The sequence below is a fragment of the Lithobates pipiens genome, unplaced genomic scaffold (assembly GCF_037356315.1).
Source record: "Lithobates pipiens isolate NorthernLeopardFrog02 unplaced genomic scaffold, aLitPip1_a1.2 Scaffold_1, whole genome shotgun sequence".
In the NCBI taxonomy this organism is placed as follows: Eukaryota; Metazoa; Chordata; class Amphibia; order Anura; family Ranidae; genus Lithobates; species Lithobates pipiens.
The window spans coordinates 53,977,246-53,982,274 of record NW_027507685.1 but is presented as its reverse complement, the minus strand read 5'-3'; the positions used below and the strand labels follow the sequence as shown (position 1 = coordinate 53,982,274).

General features: G+C 38.3%; 1 long non-coding RNA gene across 1 annotated transcript; it reads right to left on the bottom strand.

Annotated features, from left to right (window-relative positions):
• Positions 1-2,500: 2,500 nt before the first annotated feature.
• On the bottom strand, positions 2,501-3,102 carry LOC143988070 (uncharacterized). The gene is made up of 2 exons (XR_013276744.1): positions 2,791-3,102; positions 2,501-2,668 (listed from the first exon to the last, which is right to left on the bottom strand). It is a non-coding gene; the product is annotated as an uncharacterized LOC143988070 (long non-coding RNA).
• Positions 3,103-5,029: the final 1,927 nt, after the last annotated feature.

The following is a 5,029-nucleotide window of genomic DNA, read 5'->3' as shown; positions in this document are numbered from 1 at the left end:
GAACCTCCGATCAGAATTCCGTTTCCCTTGGCGCAAGGAGATTAAATATTTGGGAATTTACCTATCGAACACCATTAGGAAAATATATACGAAGAATTATATCCCCTTACTTGATGAAATTAAAAGAGAATTAAAAAAAATCTCAGCATGTCCCCTCTCTTGGTTAGGGCGTATTAACGCAGTTAAAATGATATTAATCCCGAAGATTATCTATAAGTTTCAGATGCTGCCCATCCCGCTCTCTTCTGCCTATTTTAGATTAATGAAAAATTTAATTTTGAAATATATTTGGCAACATAAAAAACCGAGAATAGCCATGGGGGTGTTATGCAGGGGGAAAAGACAAGGGGGATTGTCTGTCCCGGATTTAAAAAGATATTACAATGCAGTGGTCCTGTCTCGAGTAGTTGAATGGGCGAAAGAGGCAAATAAAAAGAGGTGGGTGAGTGTAGAGATCACAATGAGTCAAGCACGTTTGGGTCGCATGATATGGAACCCCCCACAGTTTAGGTCCATCGGACCTCACGCTCACGAGATAACACGTTTAGCATTAAAGATATGGGACCGAACACATTCACAAAATAAGTGGGGGTACAATTCACCCTTGATGTTTCTTAAAAATAATGATTTTTTTACACCGGGTAAACAGGAGGTGGGGGGTAACTGGATTAGGAAAGATACGGCACAATTAAAAGATATATTAGTTAATGGTAAAATAGCATCACTTCAAGCACTTAGTCTGGACACAGACCTCATGAAAATGGACGGGTGGCGGTTTCTCCAACTTAGTCACTTCATTTCGAGTCTATCTCAGCCAATTCGGAGTGAAGAGGAATTGAGACCCTTGGAGCATCTATGTTTGAGAGATACATCAAAAAAAAATATTACACTTTTATATAAGATCCTCTCTGAGGGAGAGGAATTGGGGGACCCGCCATACGTCCATAAATGGGAATCAGAGTTGGGGTCACAATGTAGCACATCAATTCGTAATAAGATTTTTAAATTAATTCACTCAGGGGTTGTAGATAATAAACTGATAGAAACGAATTACAAATGCCTTGCAAGGTGGTACGTGACACCCGATAAAATGGCCAAATTTGGATCAGAGCAAACGGCGGATTGCTGGCGTGGGTGTAAAAAAATTGGGACTATGGCCCACATTTGGTGGGATTGCTCCATTATTAAAACTTACTGGAGAAAAATCTTAGAGATAATTAAAGTTGTTACAAAAAAGGAAATAAGAGAAGACCCGTGGACCGTCCTATTCCATGGGACAGACGAACCCATAAAGCATTATAAAAACTCATTAATCCCAACCCTGTTAGACACCGCCAAAAATCTAATCCCAAAAAAATGGAAGGAAAAGGAGAGCCCTAAAATATCGGATTGGATTTTTCGCTTAAATGAAACACAAAAAATAGAAAATTATAACGAAGGTAATGCAGACGTAACAGCAGAGGAGGGAGGCTCAAATAAATGGGCAGCGTGGGAAGAATTTAAACTGACCTGGAGATATGTGGAGGAAATTACACAATAAACTTCAGAAGAAAGTAATATCCCGTTTATAACAAAAAAAATAAAAAAAATAAAAATAAAACGGTCACTAAGAGGGAACCCACTAGCGGTTCTACAAGGCAAGGGTGGGGGGGTGGGGGGGGGGGTGTGGGGGAAAGTAGAGGGGTATATAATGATTACATATGTGTAGGTTTAATCTAATAATTTCTTTCCTTTTGGTATGTTATATATTGTATTTGCATGAATATGGCAAAAAAAAAAGAAAAAAAAAAAAAAAAAAAAGAAGTCAAGTTGGTAAAATAAGCTTACTGCAGTTTTTTTTTTTTTTTTTGATTCTACAGTACATTCCCTATTGATTAAATTTGATAGAATTGCACAAATATCATGCAACATAGAAATCTGCAATTGCCACCATTTTATTCTAGAGGGGTTTGATTTCAGAAAAATATTAAACATTTGGGGTGTTAAATAGTTTTCTAGAGAAAAAAAAAACAGATTTTAATGTGTACATAGTTTTGTTTAATCGAATTGGATGATAGACAAACAAATTAAATTATGTCATTATAGCTTCAGACACAGCCTACTTATTGACAGATCATAAGAAGCTGATTTTCATGTATGTTTGTCCTAAATATTATATTATGTTGTGTGGGCTTGATTGTCTCATTATAAAGCATTATTATCAGAAAAAAAAAAAAAAAAAAGAAAAAAGACCTGGTCTAAGTGGCTAAAGCAGAACTTTACCCATAACAACTTCATAAAAAATATGTTCTTTAGCAAGGAATATACATTCCACATTAATAATTATGCTACCAAAATTAGTATTATTAGTGGAATAATTTTGATGGTTCAACCTCAAGCAACACCTAACAAAGATGGCACCTCATCCCTGAAAGTTTGAAACATGAATCAAAGGACAGGAAGGGAAATTAGGGATTTTTGCGGTGCTAATTAACAAAATACAATTAATTGAAGTACAAAGTCAGTAGTACAAAAATTTATTAAGTTTGAGCTTAAAATCAGTAGCAATATATGCTTAAAAGATTCAGAATAATGCAATACAGTGGTTGTTCTCGTCAAGCACACATAGTCCCGACATGTTTCGCATTAGATTGCTTCTTCAGGGGATGTGTGAAAGTTTGAACAAGATCTAAACCGAAAATACAAAGTACAAAATAATAATGAGGTATGTCACAACATTCGTAAATGCAGAAATAGAGGGGAAGGGGAAAGGGGGAGGGGAAACAACAAACACACACACATCAAACCCACCTTTAACCACTACGTTGGTGGTAAAGTAGTGGGATTGTCCACCTCGGGGGTTAACCACAGCAGTGCTGAATCGCAGGGGGCTAAAAAGCCAACCCAAGAAAACTGATAAAAAAAGGAATATATAGTATGACCAAATTTGAAATTTCGGGATGATTTAAAGTTCTTTGAGTACCTAGCTTAATTTCAAGGTTGCTAAAATAAAACAGCCTTTTGGGGGTGAAGGACCCTCTAAAGTATAAAAATTGAGAAAAAATAATACAAGGATGTATTTTGGTTTCAAATGTATTACTTACGTAGGTTGGATAATTGTAAGCAGTGGGGACGCTCGCATTTTGAGAAGAAATCTTTTTGAAAAATCAGGGAGACACACCTGCATAGAAATACCAGCTGGGTGGCCAATCAAGGAGAAAAAACAAAACGAAGATAAGAAAAATTAAAATTAAAAAAGAAATAAAAAAAAAAAAAAAAAAAGAAAAAAAAAAGAAAAAAAAGGTATCTCAAAAGAGTGGTGTGTACATCATAAACTGAATGTTATACAGACACCAACCCTCAGGCATATAGATATACCCAGAGAGTTAAACATTCGCATCCCAAGGCATAGAATTCAAAGCCAGGGAGTTAATGCAAGCATAAAAAAGGGACATAGACAGTAGCCTAGGTCCAAAGGGTTGAAACACCAGCAGAGAGATACGTGAACGTTTTCAAATGAAAAAAAAAAGACCGATCGAATAAATGTTTAAGAATATAACAATAAGCTTACCGAAAAGTACAGAGTCTGAACGATCAAGCGTCACCCTTGGCTGCAACCCGCAACGGAATGACGGTATTACGAAGGCTTTTTATATGCCCCGCCATCAAGCCGGCGTCTGACGTAGTCGGCCTGATGCGGACAAAAGGAGCGCTATTGCGCATGCTCACCAATGGGACGAGACTAAATAGGCCTACAAGCCCCATAATGCCTCAGGCATGTGGGCGGAGGAAAGAGGGGAACGATCGATGCCATCGTAGAAAGCGAAGGCATAAACGAACGCGGCCATCAATCTGACCGCCCGGTCAGGCGTAGAGGCAAAAAACGATGGAAAAGAGGGTCGGAACAGAATGGCAGAAGAAATAGCCAATCCTTCCGACCAATGTAGGGGGAGCGTCGCAGCGCTGAAAAGGGGCAATGGCACACAAGGCGCCTGTGCCCCCGGGTGTCCGTGCGAACAGCACTGATGGGGAAACCGTAGAGGTGGACCATTCGGGTGGGAAATCCTAAAAAGGGAAGGACAAAAAAATAATTCTCTAAAAACTGCACATAACAAAACATAATAATATCGTAAACATATAGACATATACATAATGTATTTTTATACTCAAAACAAATCAATACAGACAAATTTCAAATAATACAATAGAACAATGAAAAAATAAATAAAAAATAAAAATAAAAAAGAAGGGAGGGGGGGGGGAAGGGAGGGAGGGAGAGGGGAGGGAGGGAAAAGGGGAAGGAGGGGAAAGGGAAATGGGAACCCAACCAGGTTCCCTCTCAGAAGAGCGGTCAGCAAGATTGAAAGGCCAGAAAAGGTTTCTATATCATAAAAAAGGTTTGAAGCTTAAGTTTTCATTGAAGCCAGGTGGAATTGTAGCCCTTAGGTGGAAAATCCATTCAGCTTCATGTTGAAGTAAGATATTATCCACACTGCCCCCTCTCACATCAAGGGGGATATGTTCAAGTGCGGAAAAGGTGATACATTTGGGATTGAAGGCATGGAAGAGGCCAACATGTCGACTGATGGCCGTTTCCATTTTCTTCTTGATAATGGGTTTGATATGGTCCTTGATTCGAATACAAAATTGTCGCTTTGTTTTACCTACATAAAACCCGCCACAAAGGCAACGGGCCAAATATATAACGCCCTGTGTTTGGCAAGTGACTCGATGTTTAATGGAGTGCCATTTACCATTTGGCAGTTTAAGTTTGGTATGTGAATTGACATAACAACAAACCTCACAATGGCCACAAGGAAAAGTGCCACTGGTTACTTTTCTAGTGTCCAACTTTGGTTGTTCAAAGTGGCTATGCACTAATTTATCTTTGAGAGAGGGAACTCTTTTAAAGGTAACTTCGGGAAAGTTTTTAATATGTTTCTTGGTAATAGGGTCAGCTAGAAGGAGTGGCCAAAACTTGTGTAAAATTTCTTTGAACTTACGATGCTGATTGGAATAGCGAGTAATAATTCTAACTGAATCATTTGTA